The sequence below is a fragment of the Bubalus bubalis genome, chromosome 2 (genome assembly GCF_019923935.1).
Source record: "Bubalus bubalis isolate 160015118507 breed Murrah chromosome 2, NDDB_SH_1, whole genome shotgun sequence".
Classification (NCBI taxonomy): Eukaryota; Metazoa; Chordata; class Mammalia; order Artiodactyla; family Bovidae; genus Bubalus; species Bubalus bubalis.
Window position 1 is genome coordinate 31,151,366 of NC_059158.1, and position 13,673 is coordinate 31,165,038.

At 42.4% G+C, this 13,673-nt stretch overlaps 1 protein-coding gene across 1 annotated transcript in view; it reads right to left on the reverse strand.

Moving 5' to 3' along the window:
- The window catches only part of ADGRF2 (adhesion G protein-coupled receptor F2), a 36,596-nt gene extending 27,387 nt beyond the window's left edge, over positions 1 to 9,209 (reverse strand). The window contains exon 1 of the mRNA XM_006076116.3: positions 8,237 to 9,209. The gene's annotated coding sequence lies outside the window, so the exon portion shown is untranslated. The remainder of the gene's footprint in view (positions 1 to 8,236) is intronic.
- Positions 9,210 to 13,673: the final 4,464 nt, after the last annotated feature.

A 13,673-nucleotide genomic window follows, 5' to 3' on the forward strand; every position in this document is an offset into this window, starting at 1 on the left:
CAATGTTCCATGCAGAACCAGTCAGCCTGAGACTGGGTTCTGTCCTTAGCGCTGTCTGCTTGGGCTCCACCGCTTCAGAGGTGGGGTCCCTGTGGTCTCCCTAGACCTTACCAGGATGCCGCAGGTGTGCGCACCAGCTGGCCCTGGAGGTACAGGCAATCGCCGTGATAACCTTCAGGTTCTGCTGTTGTCTTGCATGTAACACCTAGCATGGGAATCCCTCCAAAGGCATCTGCTTACTGGGGTGTGACATATCCAGCCCATATTTGGGGAGCAGGAAGGATGGTGCACTCGCTGGGTTAGGCAGGGCTGAGAAAGCTGTGGGTGGCTAGAGTGGAAGGTGAGCTGGCATTCCCACGTGCAAACTCAGATTAGAATCACTTTTGAAGGAGAGTAAGCACCAGGCTTGACCTATGGTCCCTCATTTCCACCTAACTCTGGAGCTGAATTTTCATAGGTAGGTAGCAGCTTCTTCAAAACGGATCTTAGACATGCCCTGGTATTGTTATTTCTGCCAAAACTGATGTCAAAACTAAAATGATTTCTTAGCATCTAGAACCATGCTGGACACATGATGGGGACATAGAAAATTCCATAAGAAAGAAGAAAGGTGGGAGGGAGAGAAGGGAGACAGGAAGAACTGAGGATTTGCATCAGAGTCCATGCTATATAGATATAAATTTTAATAACTTCAATATTTTTCATCCCTGAGTAAGATATTCTTTGTGAGGTGTTTCTTTGCTTTTAGATAAAGAAGGAGAAGACTAGGATGTCATCAACAAAGGCCAGGAGCTTTTACAATGGTTGATACTGACTGACCATTTTTTGGTGAAAAAGAAATAGTCTTTATCCCAGCTATGCATAATTCTATAGAAAACAACGCCATTATTTTAAAGACTAGGCAAATTACATTTTAAAATCATGTTTGCTGCATTGAAATGATTGTCTAGCTGAAGTTACACTGAAATCCAATGATTATTTAAAATATTTTGCAGTGTCTGTTTCAGACCATCATTAACAGTTTTCTGAAGGTCCTATAGTATTTTATTCTCCTTTAATTAAAAAGAATTCTTTTAATTGAACTGTAGTTGGTTTACAATATTGTGTTAGTTTCAGATGTACAGCAAAATGAGTCAGTTAAACACACACACACACATATATAAATATATATATATATATATATATTCTTTTTTCAAATTCTTTTCCTATTTAATTCCTGGGTCAGGAAGATCCCCTGGAGAAGGAAATGGCAACCCACTCCAGTACCCTTGCCTGGAAATCCCATGGATGGAGAAGCCTGGTAGGCTACAGTCCATGGGGTCGCAAAGAGTCGGACACGACTGAGCAACTTCATTTCACTTCACTTTCCTATTTAAGTTGTTACATAGTAGTTCCCTGTGCTATCCAGTAGGTCCTTGTTGGTTATCCATTTTAAATTCAGCAGTGTGTACATGTCAATCCAAACTCCCTAAATATCCCTTCCCCCACCGCCCCCACCCCTGCTTTTCTCAACAAACATAAAATGAGCTTCCCGTCTCCAAGTAATGCCTTAACAGAAATTAAACAATGGTGTCCTAAATAGAAATTAAACAATGACAGCAAGGATGACTACTTTCCGTGTCCCCTCAACATCTCGGGAAGTCGCAGTCTAATGGCACTCTTGAAGCACCACCCACTGGGTGGCAACTTGGCTGGGGTTTGCTCCCTGGAGATCTCCGGACCTTGAAGCCAAAGCAAGATAAGTAGACGTGACAGGAAGTGTCCCCAAGTTTCAGATTCCGCAAAGCAATTCCCAAATTTGTTAGCAATTCAATTCTGAAATATTTCTTCCTATCTTTATGTCAAATTCCTCCATCCCCCAAAGCCATAGGTTGAGTGACAAAGACAAAACAGGCAGAAAGAAAACATGTGCTGCACCCTGGCATGTGCTTTGCATATGGCTCCATCGGAAACAAACATCTGTTTAATTTAAACACACTCACACACACAAGTCATAGAGATCAGAGCAACTCTATAGAATGATTGGGGGTGGGAGGGACTCTACAACTTTAACCCTTAAATCTTGACTAGGAAAAAAGAAAGTATTGGAATAGCAATCATGGCAAACACAAACAAGAGTCAAGAAAACTCCAGACATATTTTGATCAGACACCCAGGAGTATTTCAATCACCAGCCTGGTCAGCTGAGTCTGCGGCTCCTACTTGCATAATTAGGTTTCGAGGTGAATTGTTGAGGCTTCTAGTGAGATCCACAAAACACTATGTAAGTTCCCAGACAGACTGTGGGAATACACTTCAGATGATCTCAGGGGTGGAAGATTCCATAGCGTCTATCCTGTAGACATCGTACTCTTTCACCCCTAGTCAATGACCAATCCCCTCCTCCTGCCTAAATGCAGACACTATGAAAGGAAAGAGATTGGTAAAACAAATAGACACTGTCTATTACTATGTGTCTGACACTATATTTACATTCACTCTTGTAATGCCTTTGGGTAGTTCTAAGTAACTGAGTGATTGCCACAATTTTTTTTTTTTTAAATTAAGGGGCTAAAAGTTGACCCTGGCTAACCTCATAGTTACTAAGTGGCCTAGCTAAGATTTAAACCCAGATCTGCAATTTTTTTCAGTATGTCACATGTCTTTTCTGATATAAGAAAGAGCTGATCTTTGTATGGAGTTAATTCCTTCAGAACATTTCACATATAACTTTCACCTTGACCTCATAAAATTTTATGCGGTAAACAAAAAAGTTGCCATTTTCCCTTTTTTATCAAAGAGGAAATTGTCCAGACAGAAGGTGGCTTTTCCAAGATCATACTCCAAGTTACTGGAAAAACCAGATTCTTTGACTCCTGATCAAGGGCTTTTTAAACTACATCAATCTGTCCCTGTCCTCCTTCCTGTACTCATTGGAGACGTAAAAGAACTGATCACTATCTCTATCTCTCAGTAAAAAAAATTATACACATAGATATAGAGAGACAGATGGAAATAGTGATGTCAGAGATAGATGATAAATAGAGAGATCTAGGTTTAAATAATCTGTTAGAAACATACAAACTAAGTAGAATTTCCTTCAGAACTCCTTCAGTCTTCATCCTGAGTCATCTCCATACTGTGCCCAGATGCTCAGGGTCTCACTTTGACTCCGGTCTAAAAATCTCTGTCCTTGGACAAAGCTCCTTCCTTACTCTGAAGCAAACTTTGCCACATCAATGAGCTCCTTTCTCGGATCTTAGCCATTTGGAATTCTTCTGACTGCCAAGAAGGAACTACCTTCAGTCAGGCTGACTACCAATAATGCGAAAGTGAATATTAATGGTTTGTGATTTAATCACCCCAGGTAAGTGACATTCTAACAGGAATTTCCCAGAGGCAATCTCTCCAACTTTGGCCACCTGATACAAAGAACTGACTCATTGGAAAAGACCCTGATGCTGGGAAAGATTGAAGGCAGAAGGAAAAGGGAATGACAGAGGATGAGATGGTTGGATAGCATCACCAACTCAATGGACATGAGTTTGAGCAAGTTCCAGGAGTTGGTGATGGATAGGGAAGCCTGGAGTGCTTCAGTCCATGGGGTGGCAAAGAGTCAGACACAACTGAGCAATTGAACTGAACTAAACCTCTCCAACAGTAGGAAGTAAAGGCACTGGCCCTGGTCAACGGTCCAAATTCTTGGGCACAGGGATGACCCTCTATGATCCCAACCATAGCCACAGAACTACCTCCTCTGATATGTTTATGTAAGTCCTCTGTTTTCTCCAGATGCCCAGTTTTTTGAACTTTCCATCAATTTCATTGGTTCCCCTGAGCCTTGGCAAGCTTCACTAACCTCCTTTTGAATTGGATGTTTTTCTCTTTATGCATGCAGATTTCCAGCCATGATGAGTAATGAATTACTCACACCTGAAAGGTAAACAGCAAACAGGCAGGAACATGGGTTGATGGCGTCTCTGCAGGCACTTGGTAAAGGTGTACCCCAAGAACCACCAGCCTCATGAGTCACCACAAAACCAAAGAGAGAATTTACTCTGACAGAGGCAGCTGAGATAAATTCAAGAGATCATAAACACATACAAAATTTGGAAAAGAAGACTAAGTAACTAGGTAAACCCAAACTATTGTGGCATTGAAGCACTTCTGGGACTCCATCATATAGAAGTAACTTGAAGTACAGAAAAAAGCATGATTATGTAAGTTTGCTGATCACGCTTGGATAATATATAGTAGGTGGCACTAATGGTAAAGAATCCGGCTGCCAATGCAGGAGACGCGAGACTCTGGGGTCCCATCCCTGGGTCGGGGAGATCCCGTGGAGTGAGAAGTGGCAACCCACTTCAGTATTCTTCCCTGGAAAGTTACATGGACAGAGGAGCCCAGCAGGCTACAGTCCATGGGGTCACAAAGAGTCAGACACGACTGACTGCACACGTAACTGTCAAATAATAATACAGTGCATAGTAAATTCTGATAAATCTATATAAAGGAATATTACACAAATATTAAAAACGTTTATGAAGAGCTTTGATAATATATTAGTATGAGGTAGCAGTGTTTTATATATATATATACATGTATAATTTTATAATAGTAATGGGACATCAGTCAATAGGATGCAACAGCCTCATGGGTTATCTTTGTGAACTTTAGCTCCATCTTATTTGACATTTGGTATTCTCTCATTTATATTATACATATATGAAAATAGCTGTTCACAACTCATACGTATGGAAATCATGAATATTTTCTAATATAAATAGAAAGAGGAGAATGTTTCCAAATAGATCTTTAGAAATTTTTTAAAAAATGTGGAGGGGCTTCCCTGGTGGTTCAGTGGTAAAGAATCCACCTGCCAATGCAGGAGACACGAGCTTGCTCCCTGATCTGGGAAGATCCCACATGCTGCAGAGCAACTCAGCCTGTGCCACAGCTATTGAGCCCATGCTCTAGAGCCGGGGGAGCTGCAGTTACGGAGCCCACGAGCTGCAACAACTGACGTCCTCTCGCCCTAGAGCTGGGGCTCCTCGACAAGAGAAGCCACTGCACTGAGAAGCCTGAGCACTGCAACAGAGAGTAGCCCTCGCAGCAACAAAGACCCAGCACAGCCAAAAATTAAATAAAAAAAAAAACAGTGAGGAGTTTAAAACAAACAAACAAACAACAACCCAATATGGAAACAAGGCATCACCTAACTCCTAAACCTGAAACAATATGTCCGTCCTGTTCAGCTCTGAGTTTCTGAAAAGAGACACTGCTCCTCCCGTGCTCCCTTAGGTGTCACATTCTTTCTTGTTCTCTGTGCCTTTTCTCTGTGTTCACTTAGGTCTTGCTGGAATGTATCTTCTCAAACTTCTGAAATGAAGATCTTTGAGTGGTGAATCCTCTTAATCTTTCCTTCCTGAAGATTCCTGGGGTGAGGGCTGGTCTACCCAGCTTGGGTTAGCTGCCCTCCCCTAATCCAATCAGCTGGGGCCAGGCCCATCTTTCAGCTCCATGTGCAGTAAACACAGAAGACGTAGGCAGTTTCTAGAAAAGTGTGGGTGGGGTGAGGGTTTATCCAGGCAAAATGATTAATAATGCAATAATAATAATAGGTGTCCAATGTATTCCTCCAACAGAAATGCAAATTGAGTCCTAAACTGCTGCATCTGAGAATATCTGTTGATAAGCCAAAGCCATTATTTCCTATTTTAGCTATTTTTCAAATTATGTCATTGTTTTCAAAACACTCACTCTCTTCTAGAGAAGCTGAAAGAGACAGCAGCCCACGCCAGTAGTTTTCAACTTTACACATTAGGATTCCCAGAGAGCTTTATTTATTTATTTTTTAATTGCCAATGTCTGGATCCTACCCCAGAACCACTGAATCAGAATTTCTGATAGTAAGGCTCAAACACTAATATTTTTCCCCAAACTTTTTATTTTGAATAATTTCATTACTACTGAAAAGTTGAAAGAATAGTACAGTGAAAACCTACATATCCTCAACTTAGATTGCACTAATTATTAACATTTAGGGATGAGTAGGGTTTTTTTTTTTAACTCCCCAGCTGATGTTAGTGTGATGGGATTGAGAACACCCCTAACTACAAAACAAAAAAGAGCACAAAATTAAGTAGATACAGCAAGAAAGATAAAGATTAAAAATGGCGTCCTGGCGACCCTCAAGATCCTGTATTTCATGCCCTGGGTTCTATGAGCCACCTTAGTATCATCATCATAAAATCACCTTCGGGGCTTAAAGTAGCATGACTTAGGAGTTTGTTTATTGCTATCAAAAGGGTCAAGAATAATATTCAGAGGCAGTAGAATTCTATAACCTCATTCCTAATTTAGCAACAACAACAGAGGGTTTATTGACTTGAAAGATCAAGATTACATTAAGAGGAATATACTTTTTTCTTACCAACCCAAGAATTGAACCAGGGTCTACTGCACGGCAGGCAGATTCTTTACCATCAGAGACACCAGGGAAAGACCTTTTAAAAACCAGAAGCTGTGTATTCCCAAGAGAGTGGGATTAAAGATAATTAGACCACAGGCTATGGTTTTGTGGAAGCAGCAACCGCTAAAGTAGCCGGTTGGTGAATCAAGTCAAACCTTGCACAAGCCAGGCTCCGTCTGAAAGGGGAGGTGCGGGGAGAAGGAGGAGAGGGAGGGGAATGGTGTGTCCCCGAGGTGACAAGTATTGTATCGTAACACTGATGTGGTTTAGAATCACCAAAACCTGATAATAAAAGTAGACCGAATCTCAGTTAGTTCTATTATTCTTTTCAGACATATTTAAACATATGATTGTCTACGGATACTGCCTCCCATTATTGGCTGGACCCGGGCAAACCACCTCTACTCCCAATGCCTGTGCCTCTGCACCCATGTCCAATTTTAGCAAGATCAGGCGGTCACCAGGCTTGGAGCTGTCCCCTGATCACCTCATATTCGAATGACAGCCTTGGTTTCTGTTTACAAAATATCATTTATTTTGCAAAAAGACAATGATGCCATAACTCTATATCATGCAAATACTGTTGGAAAGGGGTTTAGGTCTGTATGATCTTAAGATATCTCTAAAGACAGAAAATAGTTTTTGCTGTCTTTTAAGTTTTGCAGGGTTTTTTTTTTTTTTTGTCTTTATTGAATTTGTTACATGTTTTATGTTTTGGATTTTTGGCCTCAGGCATGTGGGATCTTAGTTCCCTGACCAGGGATAACTTTCACCCCTGCATTGGAAGGCAAAGTTTTAACCAATGGATCACCAGGGAAGTCCCAGTTTTACAGTTTTTAAAGCTAAACAAAAAATCATTCCTGTGAGCTACAAATAAACTGATTTTTCCAAACTGTAAAAATATTAATGAACTTTCTAGGAGAAAATTTAATAAACCCAAATAATGTGAGGTCCAGTCAAGCCTCATTCTTTAATCGGCAAGTTTACTTTAGAGGGGAAAACTCATTTTGTCAAAATTCAAAGAGAAAAAAGTTTTTAAGCAGAACTAAACTTTCAAAATTCACACTCAACAAATACAAAGAATCCTTCAGAAAAAAGGAAAGAATCAAATTAAGCACCAATTTCAACAATATTTTAAGGAAGAACATGAAAAGCAATGGACATGGAGATGTTTGGGTGTCTTCCACCTCTCCTCGACCCGCCATACAAAGAACACAAGTCAAGAGAAATCTACCCAAACTTTGTATTCCTCCTGAGAAAGTCTGATCTCAGGAAAACAGTGTTTAGGATCAGGAATTCTTAATGCCATAGATTAGTCATTAGAAGTGCAGAATTTGTGTGTGTAAGGGTGTAAAAAGATTCCTCTGTATTCAAGGAGACTTTAAGGCTGGTGATGACTTGATAATAAGCCAAAATTATAGACAAAACATTACAAAGTGTGATGAGGGAAAATTATGATTTTTAAAAAGTTAATTAGCTTCTGTATCTGTACTTAATCACTGTCAAGTCATCAAAGAAAAATTCCTTTAAAGATTCTACTTTCCTGGCCTCTGTTTGCATGGGATCAGAGAAGTGGAGAGTAATAAATAAAAACAAAAATATTGTCCTACGAGACTAGTGCTCTTATTGAATTATGCCAAGTGCCCCTAGGTTACCGAATTCCTTTTTAAGACTAACTCTCTGTATATGTTAATGAAAGCCCACACTACACAGCCTCACTGGCTGCTCATCTCTGAAGTTCTCCAAAGGAAGGCCTTGGACTGAGAAGGTCATGGGGCTACTCACCGCGGCTAGCCAACGACACGGGCAAATTTGTCACTGGCAAATTCGACCTACTCCCGGCAGCTGGAGACGCAGATGTCAAAGACTTCCCTTTGCCATATCTCACAGCAAACCAGCAAGCTGGGCTCCTGTATCTCTGAGCAGTCAATTTAGCCCTGAATGGTGGCTCCCCTGGCTGAGACAGTCAGGCTGGGCAGCCCCATATGCCCTGCAGCCTGCCAGGCAAGTCCTGCTTGGGAGTAGCCCCTGCCGTGGGAGGGGCAGCGTGGCGGAGAATGTATGAGTCATACACGAGGTGAACACATGCAGACTCTCACAAAAGGCCAAGGCTTCTCTTTCTGGCAAAGGATCCAGGACTATAGAGACGGCACAAGATTTGTGGTATTAGGTCACAGCTACTAACATCCTCACGCATCCGCCTAAGCCTGAAAATGGGATACGGGAAACACAAGTGTCTGTGCTTGGAGCTCTGTCTTTGGCTGGCTTTCTGGTCACAAAGATTATGGTTGTATGGTTTGCTAATTGTCTCTGGGTGTCCCTAGTTCAGATACAAGGTGGCACTGCCATTCCCAACCTCCTTGTAGTTGGATGGGGTCATGCAAGTTGTTCTGCCATGGGGACCAGCAATTTAAAATGGTAGCCACTCCATCCTGACTTCCTTGTAACAAGTATGGGGCCTGTTGACCTGTGATGGACATGAGTAAAAGGTGAAGATTATTTCTAGTTGCTAAAATTTGTGGGCTATTTGTTACTTCAGCCATAACTTAGCCTCTGCTGATAGATACAAGGACCAAGGCTCTTGGAAGATGACATAGATAGTTATACATCTTTCTAACTTTGAAACCCTCACAAATCTTTTTCAAATTTTTTTAGCATTCATGGACTTTCTAGCTCTCCCAAGTCCATGTTTCAAAAACCACACTCACATTCATCTGCTGCTGCTAAGTCACTTCAGTCGTGTCCGACTCTATGTGACCCCATAGATGCCAGCCCACTAGGCTCCCCTGTCCCTGGGATTCTCCAGGCAAGAACACTGGAGTGGGTTGCCATTTCCTTCTCCAATGCAGGAAAGTGAAAAGTGAAAGTGAAGTCGCTCAGTTGTGTCCGACCCTCAGCGACCCCATGGACTGCAGCCTTCCAGGCTCCTCCATCCATGAGATTTTCCAGGCAAGAGTACTGGAGTGGGATGCCATTGCCTTCTCCACATTTATCGAAGGTGTGGCATTTTCAAAACGTGTATAAAAGGGTTCTTGTAACACAGAAAGAGGCACTCATTTTTAATCCCAGAGATCCCTTATCCTCATTTTGCTTCCTGGGTCTTCTTTTGCTCTGGATCTTCTAAGGAAAGAAATCTGAGAATCCTGTTTGGGGCCAAAACCCACTCAAGTTCCAGCAGCAGATGGAAAAATTCAGTATTTTCATTGTATATGTACTATACACCCAAGCATCCCCTATATTAGTGGATATATGTAAATTATGTAAATTTCACAGCTGACCTCTCAGAGCTCACCGTCTTATTGGGAAAAAAAAGAAACATAGATGCGAAACCTCCCTGGTCATCCAGTGGCTAAGAATCCACTTGCCAATGCAGGGGATAAGGGTTCAATCCCTTGTTGGGGAACTAGATCCCACGTACCTTGGAGCAACTAAGGCTGTGTGCCAGAGCTACTGAGCCCGAGTGCCCTAGAGCTGTGCTCCACGACACGAGAAGCCACTGCAAGGAGAAGCCTGTGCACCGCAACTAGGGAGGAGCCCCTGCTCGCCACAACTAGAGAAAGCAACTGAGCACAGCAACTAAGACCCAGCACTATTAATCAATCAATCAGTAAGAGAAACATAAACGTGGAAAATGAGTAAGACCAAAACAAGGATGGGTTGATGAAGGCTGGTCCAGGGTCACTTGATGCAGCCTGCAGGCCTGGAAGGGCACCTCCAGGTTATAGTGATGGCAAAGTTGTGGCAACAGGAGAAACTGAGGCTCGTAGTTCATAGGCTGGCTTAACTTTTCTTGAGCACCTACTAGAGACCAGAATATGAAAGACAGAGGTGTTCTTGGGGATCATCCAAGCCCAACCTCACACTGCCCACAGGAGAAAACCAGTTCATTTATTTTTACCAGGGACTCTCAACTTTGGAAAAGGCGAGTCTTGGCCTAAATTAAGTACAGCAGAGCTCACCAGCATGGCTTGAATCTCATCACCAGTTGCTCTCTGACTCATTCATGGCACACTGGTTGAAGATTTTTCATCATGTTGTTCCAAATCTCCAAAACTCCAAACCCACTGTCTCTTTCTTGAGGAAGTCTCCACAGCTTGAAGTGAAACTGAGTGCCCTCCTTTTGCATATAATTACCTTATCACGACTTTTGTAATGTTGGGATTGGAATCTTTCCATCTGAAGTCATCTTCACCAGGGTTGCGACCTAACCTGTCTTGTTCGTTTCACTCTTGCTTACAAACTGGGTCACATTCCTTTTCCTTGCCATTGGCCTCTCCTGCCACTTGAAAGGCCTCCACCCATCTCCACCCAGAGTGATGGCCTCCACCCATCTCCACTCATTCTTGTCCTCAAGGGTGTACTCCGCTTTTGGACCATCCATCACCAACTAACGTGGCCCAGGTCCCCCTCTGCACCACCGAGATATGTGGTACACAAGATTGGCACCACTTCGTCATTTAGGTTTTAGCTCAAATGTCATTTCAGAGAGGCATCCTCTGATTTGGCAGCCATTATTTACCTAGCCAAGGTCATTCTGTCTTCTTGCCAAAAATCTAGACTTGATGACTCATCATTATTTTGAACCAACGGTGACGATGCAAGTCCCCTTACTGATCACTGAATTAGATGTAGATGGATGGCCATTTGTATTCAATGAGGTTTAGTGGGAAGTCCGCTGGGGGATAAGGGAACTTCTAGGAAGGATTTCTCCTGATAAAATGAGGGCGCTACACCAGGGGGAAAAATTTATCTTGCCCCTCTTCATCTACCCTGTTCTCCCTTCTGGCTTTGGCAGCTGTAAGAGGATGTAACATCTGCAGCTATAGAAGTCATCTTGCAACTGCAAGGAAAATGTCAATGTATTGAAGATGGGGAAACAGAAAGATTGAAAAAGTCTTGGTCCTTAATGATACCACTAACTTACCGAACCCACCCTGGGATCAATAACTTCTGGGCTTTTTTGATAAATAATTAGTGCTCCTAGGATTGATATGATCATAAGATTTTCTATTATATGTAGTCAGAGTAGCTTGACTGATACCCTAGTGCCCTCTCCAAAGTAGCACCCCAGTCATTATCTATGATATCCCATGTATTTTCTTCATACATATCACCAGTGCAAATTATCATACTTATTGAAATATTATTGGTTGGTTTTCTTCCCCCACTAGAGAGTAAACACCACGGAGACAGGAACCTGTCCAATTTTATCACTGCTGTATTTTCAGCACATAGAACAGTAGCTGGTGTCTTGTAGGAGCTCGGTAAATGTGTGTTATTCAAGTGATTGGATGAATAAATATCTCTGGTGACAACTCCTTGATACTTAACTATCTCTTATGGCAGATTGTGAGTTCCTTTAGATCAGAGACCTATATTTAATTATTTTTATCCCCCACCCCCAAACTAACAGACTGCTTGGCATACAGTAGGTAATTAATAAATACTTGATGGATGGAGACATATGCTCTCTGGGCCCTTCCTTCAATAACCATGCCTCCATTTAGGACACAGCTCCTGAGAATCTCATATTGGACACCTTGGTGAAGGAATTCTGAACTGTCATCTCAGGACAGTTTCGCTTACAAGAGAATTTTATGAGAGTCTTAACTTGGCATAAAATCCTTGAGATTGGACTCACAGACCAAACTTCTGATAAAGTACTTCCAGTAATCAAGAGCTGATCCCCTCAGAAGACAGTGCTTACAATCCCATCGCAATTATATTATTCCCTGAGTGGACTCAAATAGGTCTCTTTGTGACTGACAACTATTGCCTTGTCTTTGAAACCCTGAACACCTGCATGCAAGCAGCTGAACCTGGCAGGAATGAAATTACCATATTTCACTGACTCTAAGATGCTATTGATTGAAAGATGCGGTGACTTTATGGACAGCTCGGAAATAACACAGGTAACTAAACTCTGAATCAGTGCCAGCAAACCATGGAACAATACCAAAGGGTACTTCAATTTCAGAAGTGCATCTTAGAATTGGTAAAATACAAAATGTATTTATCACTTTGGAGTAATGTACGCAGACTTCCACAGCCCCTCCAGAGGTTGATCAATTTTTCTATGATTCCTCCTGAAACTTAATGATATATATTTGTTCTCTTCAAACCACGGAGGTAACTTCCCCCCCATTCCTCGCATTACCAACCTCATCTCACATTTTACAGAGAAAATAAAACCAGGAGATGAGACTCCATCTGCCTCTCACCAGCAAACCCACAAGCTCACTGTCGCGCACCCCCAGCTGCTCTTCCTTGCCTCTTGTCCTGTTAGAGGAAGCCCCTGTCTTCCTGTCAACACTTGTCTCTTCCCAGGAGCTCTGACCTGTCTCTTCAGCTCTTCTCCAGGGTGACATTCTGTTAGATTTCCTATTTCTTGCCTCATCAAGCTCTCCCTCTGTGATGGATCATCCCATTAACCTTCACATATAACAAGTCTCTTCTTTTCTAAAAAAACAAAAACTAGTTCCCATTCTCCTACTCACTCTGCCCCACCACTTCCTCCTCAGCCAAGCTTCTCCTGTCAACTTTCCACACTGGCTGTGTCCCCTTCCTCACACTCAGTTCTCTTTCAGTCCTGTTTGCTCCTTCAGGCCACTGCAGCCAGCTGTACACAGGCCACCAGTGCTTGCTCTCCACCTTCGTGAACCTGCATGTTAACTCTCTGCTCTCTTCTCGTTTGCTCTCTTGCTGCTGCTGCTGCTAAGTCGCTTCAGTCATGTCCGACTCTGTGTGACCCCATAGACGGCAGCCCACCAGACTCCCCCGTCCCTGGGATTCTCCAGGCAAGAACACTGGAGTGGGTTGCCATTTCCTTCTCCAATGCAGGAAAGTGAAAAGTGAAAGTGAAGTCGCTCAGTTGTGTCCGACCCTCAGCGACCCCATGGACTGCGGCCTTCCAGGCTCCTCCATCCATGGGATTTTCCATCCAAGAGTACTGGAGTGGGGTGCCATTGCCTTCTCCTGCTTGCTCTCTTGGTAGCTCTCAACTCAGGGGACCACTTCTCCCTTGATAGAAACACCATTATTTTTTCTCCTCTTTCTTTTTTATTTTTTAAATTTTGAAAGTATGTTTACGCATTTACAAGAGACTTGGAAAACACAGAACAGATTTACATATAGTTCTACTATATTTTACACCTTTTCAAGCAAATAAATGAAGAATTTAGTTGGAGTTTCAATATCAAACTCTCAAAAACCAATAGAATGA